Source organism: Zea mays, chromosome 8, assembly GCF_902167145.1.
Source record: "Zea mays cultivar B73 chromosome 8, Zm-B73-REFERENCE-NAM-5.0, whole genome shotgun sequence".
Lineage (NCBI taxonomy): Eukaryota > Viridiplantae > Streptophyta > Magnoliopsida > Poales > Poaceae > Zea > Zea mays.
The window spans coordinates 56379287-56397122 of NC_050103.1; the positions used below are offsets into that span (position 1 = coordinate 56379287).

Here is a 17836-nt window from a genome sequence, read left to right on the forward strand (position 1 = left end):
TGGTTATCCTACATATGCCTGGATGAATGTTTATGAATGCAAATGCTATGATGTAATGTGATGTGCAAATGAATGTCCAAACACATATCCGAAGCCATAATTACAGCCGTTATTTCCTTAGAAACAATCACATATCAGCGCTGACTTTTCGCTGTAAGCTCTGCATTCCCTTAGGAACGACTTTGGAGCTTCTTCGCCTTTTACTTTCGACGGAATCAGCGTTGACTTTTCGCTGTAAGCTCTGCATTCCCTTAGGAACGACTTTGGAGCTTCTTCGCCTTTTACTTTCGGCAGAATCAGCGTTGACTTTTCGCTGTAAGCTCTGCATTCCCTTAGGAACGACTTTGGAGCTTCTTCGCCTTTTACTTTTCGGCACTCGATGGTGTGTTCTCAGCTTTTACATTTACATCCTTGGGGGATTTTGCTCTTATAGAACTAAAAAAGGAAATTACATGATGGCCCCATTAAAAACCTTTCTCCCCCTTCAGAAAGGAAAAGGGTGCCATAAAAGAAAAAATATAAAAAATTACATCAAGTTACACATAATATCGCCGAAGCTCATCCGCATTCCAAGATCTAGGAATGTCGTTGCCGTCCATATCCTTCAATCTGTATGAACCAGGTCTTGACGAAGATGCTACCAAAAAAGGTCCCTCCCATTTCAACTGCAACTTGCCCACTGTATCTGGGTTAACCACTCGCCGAAGCACCAAATGTCCTGGCTCAATATTCTTTAGCCGAACCTTTCTATCACGCCATTTGATTGTTTCGGCTTGATACTTATTGATGTTCTCCACAGCTTGAAGCCTGATCCCTTCTATAGCATCTTTTTCCACAGAATAAACAGCTTCAGAATCTGATTCTGTCGAAGCTACTACTCTTATTGATCCAGTTTTGGCTTCCTCCGGAGTTATTGCTTCGTCACCAAACAATAGTTTGAATGGAGTAAAGCCTGTTGACCTTGATATTGTTGTGTTGTGGCTCCATACCACTTTGATTAATTGATCTGGCCACTTTCCCTTGGGTTGATTGAAGATTAACTTTATTATTCCTGTCATTATAATGCCATTGGCTCTTTCAACGAGTCTGTTTGACTCCGGATGCCTGACTGATGCAAAATGGATCTTCGTACCAATTTGATCACAGAAATCTCTGAAAGCTTCGGAGTCGAACTGTGTTCAATTATCTACAGTGATGGCCTTTGGTACCCCGAAACGACAAACAATATTCTGCCAGAAAAACTTTTGAATGGTGGCCGAAGTTATTGTGGCTAAAGGCTTTGCCTCAATCCATTTAGAAAAATATTCCACAGCCACTACAACATATCTTAAGTTCCCTTGGGCCGGTGGTAACGGACCTAACAAGTCAAGGCCCCACCTTTGCAATGGCCAGATGGGTTGTATGAGCTGGGTTAAGGACGAAGGTTGTTTTTGATCTCTTGCACATTTCTGACAACCTTCGCACTTTTGAACTAATTCCGCTGCATCCGAAGCTGCCTTCGGCCAATAAAACCCTTGGCGGAAAACTTTTCCAAGTAACGGCCTAGATCCAATGTGAGATCCGCACAGGCCTGCATGTATTTCTTTCATCAATTCTATGCCTTCGGTTCTAGATAAACACTTGAGTAGTGGAGCACAAACTCCATGCTTGTACAACTCCCCTTCTATCATGACATATGGACGAGCTCTTGCCTCTATCCTTCTGTTATAAGTTTCGTCATCTGAAAGGACTTTACCCTGAAGGTAAGAGATGATCTCAGTTCTCCAGCCTTCGCTATAAACAGGAGATATATTGAGGACTGCTCTTTCAAGAAGTTCCACTGAAGGTGCTTTTATTGTTTCGAAGAACACATCCGAAGGTAAGGGCAGCCCCTGTGCTGCTGACTTAGCTAGCAAATCAGCATGCTCATTTTGTCCTCGAGGGATATTTTTGACAGAAAATCCTTCGAAGGAAGCTTCGACTTTTCGGACCGTGTCTAGATATTTTTCAAGCTTCGGATCTTTAGCCTTGCAACTCTTGTCGATATGACCCGAAACAACCTGGGAATCAGTTTTAAGAATGGCCCTTCTGATTCCCATTGCTTTTAACTTCCGAAGACCCAAAAGCAGGGCTTCGTACTTAGTAATATTGTTTGTACAACTAAAATCGAGTCTTGCCGCATAACAAGTTTTAACTTTGGATGGTGAGACCAACACAGCGGCTGCTCCTGCTCCGAAGGTTCCCCAAGACCCATCGCAAAACACTGTCCATACTTCAGCATCTTTATTTGTTTCTTCATCCTGAGCCCCTAGCGTCCAATCGGCGATAAAATCTGCCAACGCTTGAGACTGAATCGAAGATCTATGCACATAATCAATGCAAAATTCATTGAGCTCTGCAGCCCATTTTCCAATCCGCCCAGTAGCTTCTCTATTTCTCATAATATCCTTCAACGGCTGCGAAGAAGGAACAACAATATTGTATGCTTGAAAGTAATGCCGAAGCTTCCTGGATGCCATCAAAACAGCATATAACACCTTCTCCAATTCTGTATAGTTTTTCTTTGATATACTAAGAACTTCAGATACAAAATACACTGGGACCTGCTTCTTGACTTGGCCATCAAGCTTCTCCTGAACAAGTGCTGCACTTACCGCTGAGTGCGAAGCTGCCACATATAATAACAAAGGAGCCCCTGGCGTTGGTGGAGTTAATGTTGTTAAATCTATCAAATATTGCTTCAGCTCCTCGAAGGCTTTTTGTTGGCTTGGTCCCCATTGAAAGACTTCGGCTGATTTCAGCACTTCGAAGAATGGTAAATTTCTTGCTGCTGATCTGGATATAAATCTATTAAGAGATGCCAGCCTCCCTGTCAATCTTTGGGCCCCCTTTTTTGTAGTTGGTGGCTCCATTCGAAGTATAGCTTCAATTTTACTTGGATTAGCTTCAATTCCCTTTGTTGAAACCAAGCATCCAAGAAATTTCCCCTTCTTTACTCCGAAGACACATTTTTTGGATTCAACTTTAGGCCAGCTTGTCTAAAACTGGCGAAGGTCTCCTGCAAATCAGCAATGTGACTTTCCTGTTTCGTGCTTTTTACAATGATGTCATCAACATAAGTTAGCACATTTCTGCCTATCTGAGACTGGAGAACCTTCGCAGTCATTCTGCTGAAACTTCCTCCAGCGTTCTTGAGCCCCTCAGGCATCCGAAGGTAACAATATGTTCCACTAGGTGTTGGGGACTTGTTCTCAAATGCTATAAATTAAGAACAAGGCAACATGAAATGTTAAATATTAATGCCCTTCGTCCGTGGGAGCATTATTTCCCCAGGGATTTAATAAGCTCCGGACGAAGGCCATAAGCGAAATATCACGAAGGCTATACCTTCGTGGTTAGGCTTGAAAAACAATATGAAGTAAAATACAAAACACAAGACACTATAGAAAGATATACCGAAAATGAATAACAATATTTATATACATTTTATTATATAAACCTAAATATTGAAACATAATATTTAGGTATATTTGTACCTTCGTCTTAGCAGAAAGCAATAAACCCAGCGTAATGTGCCAATGATTACAAGATTCCGTGAACAGTACAGAGGTACTGTTCACATATTTATAGGCACAGGGCGTAGCCTGTGAGGAATTACAATTATACCCCTCATAAGGGATTACAACGGTGACTCAAATTTATATGTACTAAAGGGTCATTCTACTTTTATGTCGGTTTGTAAATACCGAAGCTTCATGAAGAGGAACCTTCGGTCATCTCATACGAACAGTTTCAGCCGAAAACCACTTCTTCCTACAAGACCTTCGGCGACGAAGCATAGTCCCAACAGTAGCCCCTTTCGCGGCGCTAGATCGTTTTTCGTAACGAGCTTGATCCGTGAAAAAAGTCTCCTAAGCTTCAAGAAGCCGAAGGTCCAAAAAACACCTTCCCTGAGCTCGTTATCGAGGAACGATTCAGTTTCCCAGCGCATAGCGGTCCCACCTTGCAGAGTTACTGTTTGATCTCTGCGGTCCACCGCGCAGCGAGTGCAAGCGGCTGTCCGCCTGGTGTAAAAATCCTGGCGCTTCGCCTTCTTACCTATAGTACTATATAAACAGATGAGTAGGTGTGAAATTACCACAGCATTCATTGCTATTTGCACTGTTTTGCTGCCAAAATTTTTAACCATAGCCGAAGCTTGACTCTCGGAATCGAACGAAGCTCCAGCTTGAAGCCTGCTTCGTCAGAAGAAAAAACTTCGGAAGAAAAAGTACTTAATTCCCACAAATTCAGAATTAAATGGCCAAAGTGCGTTCTACCGCTAGGGTTGAGCGTGAGGGAGGCGAAGCTGAAGGTTCGGAGACTATTCCCATCTCCGAAGCAATGCAGCGATCCGGGCTGGTAACTTCGGAGAAAATCCCCAGTGCCGATGCAGAACAAGCAACTGCCGAAGTAGAAGAAGAAAACATTGAGGAAACCGATCCTGAAGATGATTATCGTATTGCTATGCCAAGTAAGCCCAGCCACTTGGACTTCGGAAAGTCTACTGTTTCGAAGGCTGATCTCTCCAAGATGGTAAAGTCGGGCTTTTTCAGTGAAAGTCAGAAGAAGCTACTACGCTTCGGTGGGGAAGAAACTATCCCAAAGCCGGAGAAGGATGAAATAGTCATTTTCAAGAGTTTTCTAAAGGCTGGATTAAGATTCCCCCTTCATGGGATTATTGCAGAGGTACTGAAGAGGTTTGGTATCTACTTTCATCAGTTGACTCCTAACGCTATCGTTAGGCTTAGTGTTTATATCTGGGCTCTCCGAAGCCAAGCGGTGGAACCGTTTGCGGACAGCTTTTGCCGAGTTCACGAGCTGCACTATCAGACGAAGGCTAGAAAAGATGGATTGCATGACAATTTTGGTTGCTATAATTTTGCTTATCGGAAAACCACAAAGTTTCCTGTAATCAGCTACCGAAGCAAATGGGCAGCAGGCTGGAAGTCGGAGTGGTTCTATGTCAAGGTTGATGATGACAAGGAGAAGCTTGTGCAAAGTCCACTTGAACTAATCTTCGGAGAAACCCGACCTCGTTGCAACATGACACCAGAAGGTCCAACCCAACAAGCGTTGGATGAATTCAGAATTATTTCAGAGCATATCAGTACAAGAGACCTGGTTCAGGAGTTTTTGGCTTTCAGGGTTTTCCCTAGTTTAAAAGAATGGGAAATGCCGAAGCTAGAGGGGGAGAAAAAAGAAGGAGAACTTGTTCGATTACCCTACTATTTCAAGTTTAAGAAATACTTTAAAACACCTTGCCAAGAGTGGCTGGATACAATTGAAGTAATGTGCAATGAAATACTCGGCAATTACTCCAAGAAAGAAGATCAGTTGATGACTGCGGCCTTCGGCACCCGTCCGAAGCGAAGATTGAACCGAGTGCTGGACGCCTTGAGTTTTGAGTACCCTGACTACGAAAATTTGAATAAAGGTGTCGGAGGCCGGAAAAGGAAAAGGATAGCCGAAGCTTTAAATGAAGATGAGAAAGAACCATCAAAAGAGAAGAAAATTCCGAAGAAGAGGAAAGTAACATCTCCGAAGCAAAAAGTATCCGACGAAGAGGAGACTCCCGCATCACACTCTGCCACTGACGTGGAAGAAATTTTGAAGGTAATGACTGAATCCCTGCCTGCGAAGCTAAGTCCATTGGGGCCTCAACTGACGAAGTTTTTTCAGAAGGAAAAGGAGCCGGAAAAAACGAAGAAAACGACTAAAACAAAGAGACAAAGAATCATCGCAGTGACAGAAGTCATTGACAAGACACCACCGAGAGCTTCAGCTCAGAAGATACCAGCGGATGAAGAAATAACAAATATTGAAATCACACCTTCGGAGGTCGCGGCTGCCGAAGCTACCTCAATTGAAGATTTGAACTTGGAAAGCACCATCGAACACATCGACAAAATGCTGCTAGACATGGCCACAGAAGAAGCTACTACTGCCGCCGAAGAGGCCATGGCCGCAGTGCCTAGGAAAGAAAAGGAAATTGCTGACGAAGCTGACGAAGCTTCAGAGGACGAGGCCTTCATGTTTCAAAATTTAGTTGGAGAAAAATTGTCAAAATCCGAAATAGAAGAGCTTAAAGAGTATGCCAAATCTTGCGGATATAAACCAGGAGCACTCCTCTTCGGAGGTATTGATGATGAAAAATTAGACTGTATCCGGAATCAAACTGGAGCTAAGGTTATCGGTACTCTGTCAAAGAGTATCGGTTTTCCGAAGCTAGAAACGGACATTAGCCGCTACCGACGACAACATATCGTTAGTAGTTTATTTTATTCCAATTTCAAGGTGAACTACTTTTCCTCTGACTTTTATTGTGTTGGATAATGAAGACATGTCTAACGAAGGTTGTTTTCGTGCAGAGTATGCTGTTGAGCAAGGCTTTGAAAATGCAGCAAGATCTGGAAGACAAGAAACACGAAGTTATAATTGAAAATTTAGAAGGCAAAATAAAAGAGCAATCAGCTACTATTGAAAAGAAGAACTTCGAGCTTCAAGCGACTGAAGGCTTATTGGCGGAAGCAGAAGCTAAAATAACAGAACTGAACACGAAGCTTCTCTGCCAATCTGAACAATTTGAACAAGAAAAGCAAGAACTTAATGCAAAACTTGAAGCCGAAGTCCAACAAAATTTAGATTTGAAAAAACTATTGGCGGGCCTTCAAGACAAGTGCTTGGAATTTAGCAACAAATGTATTCAACGACTGAGAAAAATTTTCCACTCAGTCGGAGCTAGCAGTGAGAAATTCACCCCGACAGCTGAAGATCTACGAAAGACCTTCGAACATATTGAGGGTGAAATTGATGAGCTTGATGAAGTTATAGCCGGGCATGGTGACTTCTGCGCCTGGGTAGCTTCTCGGGGCACCGCTGCAGCTTTCCTAAAAGCTGGCTGTGATCATGGAAAGATTGTTAATAGGCCCAATTTCACTTTATCACCATCAATTCTAGACGACATTCCTGATCTCGCCCGAAGCATTTCCAATAGATTTGTAAAGATGATATGGACAAAAGGCGGGCGAGAAAAGGCTGGAGACGAAGCTCGGAGTCATCTTGAACCAGTAAGAAATCATACCTTGTGTCTACCTCTTCCTTCGAGCTCGATTTTGACTTACAACAACTTAATTCATGTAGGATGACGAAGCCGAAGCCGATGCTTAAAGAGAATGACTCCGAAGCTGAGGCCCCTTGAAGATTAAATAGGAGTAGACTGTAGACAGACTCAAGAAACTTTTGAGATAACTTTTGTAACATCGCCCAACCTAGGGCGCAGACCAGCCACGTCAACAGGAGGCGCCATCATCACCCTACCCCGAGCTGACTCGGGCCACGGGGAACAAGACCGGCGTCCCATCTGGCTCGCTCCGCCAGATAGGCAATGATGGCGCCCCGCATACTCCGTGACGACGGCGGCTCTCGGCCCCCTTACGAAAGCAAGAGGACGTCAGCAAGGACTCGACAGCCCCGACAGCTGTCCCTCCGCCAGGCTCCAGCTCTCCTCCGACGGCCACGACATCACACAAACCGGGCGCCAAAACCTCTCCGGCCGCCACGATGGCGTGTACTTAGGGCGCTAGCTCTCCCCTGCTAGACACGTAGCACTCTGCTGCATCCCCCATTGTACACCTGGATCCTCTCCTTACGCCTATAAAAGGAAGGACCAGGGCCCTCTTAGAGAGGGTTGGCCGCGCGGGGACGAGGACGAGACAGGCGCTCGCTTGAAGCCGCTCGCTCCCTCTCCCGCGTGGACGCTTGTAACCCCCTACTGCAAGCGCACCCGACCTGGGCGCGGGACGAACACGAAGGCCGCGGGATTTCCACCTCTCTCACGCCTGTCTCCGGCCACCTCACTTCCCCCCTTCGCGCTCAGCCTCGCGTCGACCCATCTGGGCTGGGACACGCGGCGACATTCACTCATCGGCTTAGGGACCCCCCGGTCTCGAAACGCCGACACAACTGTTGGTTGCTAAAGGTTATGGACCGACGGTCAGTCGCTAAATCCTTTTGTAGCAACAGTTGATTGGTCGCTAAAAGTCTAGAAATTTAACAACTTATGGTCGGTCGCTATAGATATCGTCGGAGACTAGCGGTGAGTCGCTATAGAGCAAGGATCACTATCAAATCTTATAGCCTGAACATACCTGTAGATGTTAGTGACTAAAAATTAATTAAAACAAGTAAACATGATTTTTAGCGACCATGATTGATTCTTTTAAGTGTTTGTTATGTATTTGCATTTGGAATATTTTTTTATTGCGCGTGATTGATTTTTGGTTATTGAATAACATTTCTTCTTAAATAAAAATCCTAGTAAATAAAAAATATAATAATTATTAGCCCAAAAATTAATATTTTATTTATAAATAATTTTGGTTTAATTACTATGAATTGTAGGGTTATTTTAAAATGTATTTCAAATTTAGAAAAGGAAATAAAAAAAGAAAAAAAAACAAAACCTAACCAAATCGACCCATTAAGGCCCAGCCGCACTCCCCTACTCTACACTAAAATCATACACTTCCTACAGTTTTTTAACTTCCTACAACTTTTATAACAAACTGTAGGAAATAAATAACTTCCGATAGGCAACTGGTAGCTCTAGGAAATAAACATAACTTCCTACGGTATTTTATAAAAGCTGTCGGAAGTTAAAAAACTGTAGGAAGTTAGATAACTTCCTACGGCCTCCTCTAGCAAGTTAGGTTTCAGCTGTTGACCAGTTAAACGAAAAGCTAACTTCCTACGGCTGGCTCTAGGAAGTTAGCTGCCTAGCTAACTTTCTACGGCCTCCTCTAGAATGTTAGGTTTCAGTTGTCGACTAGTCAAACGAAAAGCTAACTTCCTACGGCCTCCTCTAGGAAGTTAGGTTTCAGCTGTTGACCAGTCAACCGAAAAGCTAACTTCCTACGGCTGCCCTCCCTGCTACCACAAGGGATCCAAATGCGGCCTTGTTAGCAGCATCAGGCTGGAATGATGGAGCTGATCAGCTGCAATTGGCATTGAATGCTAATACATGACGTGACATGCTCCCCGTCTCATTGATCGGTCAGTGCTCTGCAACTAATCTGCTGTACTTGAAGACGAAAGCATAGCAGGATGAAAAAAAGACATGGCTGTCAGTAGCAGCAGTCTACTGAAAAGAGTATGAATGGTTAATAACTCGGAGCACCTCTAGTGACGCTTTAGAATATCTCATTGATGGATGCATTGGAGCATGTACTTAAAAAACCAGGACTGAAAATGATGGTCCTCGCAGAAGATGGAGAAGGAAACCCTGCAGTCTGCACGCAGGATGGACAGCCTCAGTGCTAGTTCAAAGGCAGATTGCCAGGATGAGATTTCAGTTCAACCTCTAAACAATGGAACGTCACGATGCGCAAACAACTGACAGAAACACTCTAGTCTGTGAAACAGTGGAACCCTGAATCAATCCAGCCTGCACGGCCCAACTCGAACTGAGCCGACACTCCTCATCTTCCCCGATTCGACACTTCGGCTCGTCCTCCTCGCGGCGAAACCCTAGCCCGCCCCCATGGACGATCCCTCCTCCGCCTCCAACAAGCACAAGCGCAAGCGGGGGCGCAAGCCCAAGGCATCGCCACCCTCCCTCGACCGCTCCTCCGCCTCTCCCTCGGTCGCCCCCGCTCCGGCTGGGCGCCGTGGCCGCAAGCCGCGACGTCATGAGGCCCTCGCCGGCGTGGACGCCACGCGTCCTCCGTCCCCGCCCTGCCGCGGGGAGCCGAAGCCGGTGGCAAACGGACGCGATGTGGTGGCAGTGGCGGAGTGCGGCCCCGCGAGCTGGGATGAGGTGGTGAGGGTAGTGCCGTGCATGGACGCTGTGGTCAAGGTTTTCTGCGTGCGCACGGAGCCCAACATCTCGCTACCGTGGCAGCGGAAGCGGCAGTACAGCTCCAGCAGCAGCGTATTTATCATCAGCGGCCGCCGTGTCCTTACCAATGCTTACTCCGTGGAGCACTATACCCAGGTTAAGCTTAAGAAGCGCGGCTCCGACACCAAGTACCTTGCCACCGTCCTGGCCATCGGCACAGAGTGCGACATTGGTGCGCCCACTGTCCCCATCCCTGCCACTGTCTCCATTGTTTATTTCTTACTCTTAGTTTTTTTCTTCTTATTGTGATGTTGGGTTTGTCCATTGTAGTCGTGAAAATCGGATGCATAGTAATTTCTTTATTGTTTTCTTAGAGAAATACACCAAGATCATTTTTATGGTATCTATGAAACTTCTGAGGCTATAGCATCATTTGAGTTATGGCATGGTACTTATCATACAGTTGATTTTTCATGTTGCTTATGCAATCTAATTTGATATTATTCGTTTGTTGTATCTGTCTCAGCGCACTTAACTGTCAATGACGATGAATTCTGGGAAGGAGTTTCACCTATTGAGTTTGGAACAATACCAGTCCTTCAGGATGCAGTTACTGTTGTTGGCTATCCAATTGGAGGAGATACCATATCCGTGACAAGTGGAGTGGTCTCTAGGATAGAAATACTTTCATATGTTCATGGTTCTACAGAACTTCTAGGATTACAGGTACATTTTTTCTCTAAAATTATGATAACTTCAAATAAATCTTTTTATAAAGATAGATGTTGCAAGTGAAGTAAATATTTTGAGAAATCATGACTTATCGGCTCACCGACGTGTCTAATACGGGCCTTGTCTTGTTAATAGATAGATGCAGCTATTAATTCAGGAAATTCAGGTGGCCCAACTTTTAATGATAGGGGAAAATGTGTCGGTATAGCTTTTCAGTCTCTTAAACATGAAGATGCGGAGAACATATGTTATGTGATACCGACTCCAGTTATTACACATTTCATTGAGGACTACAAAAAATCTGGAGAATACACAGGTAATATGCTCTTTTCTGTAATTACTGGGAGTAATTGTTGGTTTTATTAGCATGATCATGCATTTGGGTCCACAGTCTACAACTGTTACAAAAACAATGGACAGATGATATTGACATTTTAGTCTGTAGTTGTACCAGTCTATGGATCTGTTCTTCCAGCATTACATGGTTTATCACATGATGATTGTTTTCTCTTCTAAACTATGCCTAATATTTATATACAATATTAAAGAGCCAAAAGATCTTAACCATTTTTTTGGGTATGGTCCTCCCAAAACAGTCTCTATTCGTTTATCTATAGCCCTCTGCCCTCCTCTTTTATATGACACTTACATGACTTCTTGACTAGATAGCTAGGAATCCTAATCCTAATAGAATCCTCTCTTGAGTAACCTGGAATCCTAACCCAAATAGAAAAATATAATAGTATAAATCTTTATCTTACCTCATCTGACCCAATATTAAATCATAGAGTTTATTAGTTTTGTCTTTTTTATTTTTTTCTTTGTTTAGCCTGATTTTGAATCTGCCTCTGCTTTTGGTTTCTGAGATCCTGAAGCCATATCATTAATTTTACTGTTTTCTCCTGATTCATGTACAATCCTTATCTTCGTGTCATTCAATAATTTTTCTACTACAACCAGATCTTGTAGAAAACTGTAAAAAAATTGGCTGTGATGTCCTAGTTCTTATCTAGTCACTATCTCTTCTTTTTCCTTTTTTTTCTTTATCAATTTACTCTGTGCTACTTGACATACTGGAGGCAACAGAGTCCATATAAATTCATTGCCATATGTTGATCATGGTATTTGAATCCTATCGATGAAAATTGAAATGTCAGTACCGCTTTACTCACATGGGAATGAATCTTTCCACCTTTTGCTTCTGAATTTCTGATAGTCATTGCAGTAAACTAACTATGAATATATCAATTTATGAATAGTGTAAAAGTACTTTTTCCTAACAATATGTTATTTCCCAGACTACTGCCCCTCACTTTTAACTTTCTTTCAGGCTGCAACTGAGTACATTCATTCTTTATCAAGGGCACAGCCTGCTCGTTCTCTCAATGGTGCTGGCCTTTGTCCTGCTAGTAGATCACTTAGCACCCATGCCACCACTACGTCAAGCACACCACAGTTGAAAGCACGCCACGTCAAGCACCCAGGCCGCCACTACGTCAAGCAAAACAGAAGACGAGAAGAACTGATGTAGCCATGTTCATGCTTCCACTGTTGAAATGCATATTCAGCATAGCTTGCTCAGCTCCTATCTGTTGTTTCAACGTTGATTTAAAAGAAGAGCTGGTAGTTGTGGGCTTTTGAACAATAGCTGGAGTGATATGAAACATTAGTGATGTAGTTGTGGGCTTTTGAACTGCTTCAAGCTAGAGTGACATCGCTGTGGTGCTTTTGTGACTGATCATCTCTGGAGCTTTTGTGAATGATCTAGCTAGCTATCTGTAAATGATCTAGTTGTGAATGATATTATAATTGTGATGCTTTTGTGAATATATAATTGTGGTGCTTTTGTGTTTATGTGATGGATCTATGACTGTGGTATACTGATTAACTGTGTATGTCTTTATGATTTGTGTATAAAAATCTGTGATTTGTGGTGCTTAATTAAATGTATATTTTTATTAATAACAACTGTAAAAGGGCGACTTTATGTTGGTTGCTAAATGTATAGTATGACGACTTACGGTTGGTTGCTAAATCGATAGTACAGCAATCCACGGTTGATCGCTAAATATACAATATTAGCAACGGACGGTCGGTCGCTAAAAAGATGTCGGTCGCTAAAGCCTTTACCGACGGCACTTACATCTACCATCCTTATGGGTTGCTAAAGGTTTTTAGCGACCAACCGTAGGTCGCTGAAGGCCGTTTTAGCAACCAACCGTAGGTCGCTGTAAGTGAACCGTCGTGTAGTGTATGCGAAGAATGAAACAATGTGCTGGAGCACAAAGCACACCTTCGACAATTATAATTTTACATGCCAAGAAAATCTTCGACGACAACAATATTATATAACAGTTGTGCTATAGAAGGGCTCTTTCTTTACAAAACATGAAAAGAAGGGAAGGTGTTTTTTCGCCGAAGGCTCAAAATGGTATGTACACAAATTTCATGCATCGCAAAGAAATATTTTACATTAATATACACATAGAGGTACAATGTTTAACTTATGTACGAATATTACATTTCCCAAACATTACATTTCTTAAAGTACACAAAACTTTAGTCTTCTTTCAAGATTTTCTAGGCAGCTTCGTTCAGAAGTTTGTTGACAACTTCATCAACAGCTTCTTCGGCAATCTTTATTGTTTCCAGTGCCGCCTTCATAGCTGGATCGGCTTCGGGATCATATGGCTCGTGTGGCGGTGAAAGTTCAGCTACAGTAAAGTAGCATGTTGTTAATCTGAAGTCAGAAAAAATACCAAAGCTAAGAGTCAGTAAAAATACATATGCGCCTTGCGCGCTCGGCAGCCTCTTCGGCTCGCTTGGCTTGTTCTCGGGCATCATGGGATTGTTTTTCATTTTTATTTATAGCTTCATCGGCTATTTCCCGGCCGCCCTTCATCCAAACGTCGGAATAGAATTTCCCTCCGATTAAAGTAGCTTCAGCCGAAGGATCCTTCATGTTGCCTATGGAGAAGACGGTTTCCGTTTGGGTTGCAGCTTTAACATGTTCACAGCCAGTTTTCTCTAAAATTGCTGCAACCCCTCTGGCACCGGCGAAGGCGCAAAAATCTCCACGGTCGCTAAGAATCTCTTCGAAAGCTTCAGCTTCTTCACCGATCCATTCAATAATTCCTTCAGGATCGCCTCTAATAAATTTTTGCTCAAACGAGTATGCACCCACCTTTGCAAAACTATCTTTTAACTTCATAGCACAATCCAAAGATTTCTCGTAATACCTCTCCTTCAACTCCCGAAGCTCATCCACATTCTTTTGCAATCTTGCGCTAGTCCATTCTCTTATTTCTTGTTTTGCTTTAGCCACTTCAAAATGTTCATTCTTTTCAGCCAGCTTTTTCTTTAAGTTTTCAACTTCAGTTTTATAAGTTTCGGACTGTGGCAGCAAGATTGGCTTCGTTAACCTTTACTCTGTCTACCAAGGAAAGCAGAATTTTGTCCTTCTCTGCGGCTTCATTCCTCAGTGTGATAACCTCTGACCGAAGGTTCCCAAGGGCAATTTGGCAGCTTTCGTCTTCAGCATTCTTTTGTGCCCTTAAAGCATTGCTCAAGATTAAGCCCTACAAAAAGAAGAGGATCAGCACTATGGTACAAGATACGAAAATAATCTGTTTGTATGCCAGAACATTTTTACCTTCAGACTGTTATAAGCGAAGTTGTCTGCAAGGTCATCCTTCGACATTGCAGAGAGACCAACTCGAGCTTCGGAAACCCCATGTTCCTTGCCATCTCTCGGCAAATAGATAATTCCTTGTTGTCCGGAAGGCAGTACAGAAAGTCATCTTCATCAGTGCCATTGTACACCAAGGATCCTTTTGGGTACTTTAATTCCTTGGAGTAATGTTTAGCTTCGGCAATTTCCTCTTCTGACAATTTTTTACCTGAAGCATGTCGTATGATAAAGTCTAGCTCTTCAGTAGATTCTTCGGGAGTAGGAGATTCAACTTTCTTGGGTGCGTCTTCTTCTTCCAAGACCAGAGCGGCATCCAAATGTCCTTGTTCAATATTTTGTCTAGTTTCAACAGGCTCTGTTTCGATGGGCACTGAAGGCCCAGCTTTGACTTCAACACGAGTTGTAGTAGCTTCAGCAGCCTCCTTTGCAGAGGCAGGAGTTGGCACCCTTGTCGACTCCAAGACATTATCCAGCACGCTAGCCATCCTCCTCCTCTTCGGAGTTATTGCAGGAACTTTGGTCACCTTCGGCAATTTCGGCTCTGGTGGTGGGCTCAGGATTTTTTGGCAATCCTACTGACTCCAGTTCTGGTTCTTCGGCCGTTTTATCCTTGGCTTCAGCAGGACTCTTCGGTGCTTCGGCCGATTCGGTTTTCTCTTGCCCTGTTACTTTTGACGCCTCAGCCGATTCTCTCTTGGCACTGGTAGGACCGGGGCATTTTGGCTCAGCGGCGGAAGAGGTCCCCTCAGCAAGCTTCGGCACCCTGGCCGTTTCAATGTACCTAGGCCGGTGCGTCAAAACCTTGATCTTTTTCCCCTTCGGTGTAGCAGAGATGGCCGAAGTAGCAACTTTTCTTTTCTTTCCCTGCTTTCGCGAGGGATAGCAATAGTCGGGATATACAAAACCAATTACATCTAAAACTCTATTTAACCTTTTCTTGCCTCGTCCTCCGAAGGCTGAGGTCATGGCATCATCTTCGACCCTTGTGTAGGCCCCAAGAAACTCATCGCTCGTTGCCTCAACATAACTCAGTCAGTCATCATTCGACTCATCAACTGATCTCTGTATCTGAAGATGAATTTCAGATAAACCAAGTCGCCTTGACTAGACACGACAGCAGCTTCCTTCGACATCTCCCAGTCACTCACAAGAGGCCATACTCTATAAGCAATGTGCTCTTGGACTAAGTCTCTGTAAGGACCAAAATTTGTATAAGAACAAAATATATAATAAAATAAATATATGAAGAAATAAAATAGCAAATTCAGATATGTCAAATTATACTTGAGTGTTGAAAATTGCGGACTGAATTTTGAAAACCAAGAATTATGTTAGAAAAGGAGTGGTAGAAAGGTTTTCAATTCAACTAAGTGACTATTCATTTCATTAAATGATGCACTATAGTCATCTTATACTTATGAATATATGGTGAAACAATTTAGTAAAGAGTCATAATTTAAACTTGGGACCTCAAAGTATAAATGAAAATAAAATAGAAAATAGGAAAGGAGATTTAATGGAACTATTTATTTCTTCCATAAATAAATAACAAGGAAAAGAGTAAATAATAATATTGTAAACAATAGATGTTATAATCACATTAGTGATTAACTTTGACACTTGGGAATTTGAAGTTCAAAATGGGAGTTTGAATTTGAATTTGATTTGAATGAAGAAAAGAGGAGAGAAGAAAAATAAAAGAATACACATTATAAGATAAAAATATAATATTATGGCGGGTAGTAAAATCATTATTCATATTAGATTTGTGTTTAATATATAAAGTTGAAGTTCAAATAGGAATTTAAATTTGAATAGAGTCTTGAACTTGGAAAAGAAAATAAAATAAACAAATAAAAAATGAGAGAGGGAACCACGCACCTGGGCCACTTTCCTTAACTTGGCCTAGCTCGGCGGCCATCGGGCCCATCCCGCAACCCAGCCGCCATTACCACAATGGGCAATTCTGTCTCCTCTTCTTTGATTTTCCTAGACTCAATGACGATCCGCCCCCACCTGTCACGTTCATCTCCTAACCAATGACCAAATCACGATGTCTCACTCTGGTCTGTTGCCGAGCAAATCGCTGGGTCGTTGCTATTGAATCCTTGCCCTTGCCTTACTAATTAGGAAAGCTAGTGGAGGACTACCTTACCTGAAAGGGGAAAGGATAGTAGGGGAGTTGCATGCAAGGAGGTTCTCGGGTTGATTTTGCTGCGATGGCGGTCAGACGAGGGATTCTTGCAAGTGCTCTTCCCATAAACTGTAGCGGGTTTTCGGAAGCTAGTGGAACTTTGTAAAGGCCTTGTAGTGGATCCCTAGCCATTCACCTCGGTAGTGTCTAAGGGTCTAGCTAACCCTGGCGACATGGGATACACGACTTATGGGTACAGGGTACAACCTCTGCAGAGTGTAAAACTGGTATACTAGCCGAGCTCACGGCCATGAGCAGCTCAGGACTCTCACATGATTAAGTTATGTAACTTAAATTAAATTTGTCATTTGCATTTGCATGGGATTATTTATTAATTTTGTTCTATTATTTATTATGGTTTGGTATTTACTTACACTTAGTAACTGCTAATAAAATTTGACCAACTTATTAAAAGCAATGCTCAGCTTTAACCTCTATTGTTGATCAGCCTTACACATCACATGAACTCCCACCTTTGGTGAGTTCATGCACATTATTCCCCACAACTTGTTGAGCGATGAACATGTGTGAGCTCACCCTTGCTGTCTCACACCCCCACAGGAGAAGAATAGGTTGTTCAAGAGGAGCCACACAACGATGAGTTCGATTCGATCTAGGTGGTGTCTCCTAGTCGACTTTATGGTGCCAAGGATGGACTTTAGTTCGATCTATGTTTATCTGTTATTTTATAAGACTTCTGCTATGTAATAAGTACTCTGATTATATTGTGACATTTATCTCTATATTATATGTGTTGTCTTCTTTGGCACATATATGAGATGCACCCGGCTTTGTCCCTTAAATCCGGGTGTGACAGAAGTGGTATCAGAGGAATTAATGTTGACTGTAGGATGAAACCTAGATAGAAATGGACAAACCCTTACCTACTTACCTTACTCTGATTCTTATCTAAACTTTCCTTAACCATTTCTCATCTATTTCCGCTTTACTCTGAATATTCTTACCTCTTCTTTCTAAAGACAAATGTGGATTTCAAACTTTGAAATCCTGTGCCTAAAGTGACCTTTAGGAATAGGAGACCTGCTCTTAGGAATAAAAACAAAACTATTTTTTATAGGTATTTATACGCTTGAGTGTTTGTTCTTATGATATTTGCCTGGTTTGGATCTTTGATTGAGTGTGATTAGTTGTGGAGTAATGTCCATAATTACATCTGCATATACATATAGGAATAAATAGAATTCATCAGATGACTAAACAACTTAGATTATCCTTCATTAAAGTGGATCTATTTCATATAGATCCCTCTTATCATAAAAGGCTCTATCTTATCTTAATAGATCCATCTTATCTTAAAATATTCTTTTTTACCTTAATAGATTCATTTTATCTTGAAAAGATT

The 17836-nt window shown here is 42.5% G+C and overlaps 1 non-coding gene across 1 annotated transcript; it reads left to right on the forward strand.

Annotated features, from left to right (window-relative positions):
* The first annotated feature begins 9559 nt into the window (after window positions 1–9559).
* LOC100856992 (protease Do-like 9) lies at window positions 9560–12169 on the forward strand. The gene is made up of 4 exons (XR_002749024.1): window positions 9560–10088; window positions 10419–10582; window positions 10724–10904; window positions 11919–12169. It is a non-coding gene; the product is annotated as a protease Do-like 9 (transcript).
* The last annotated feature ends 5667 nt before the right edge of the window (window positions 12170–17836 follow it).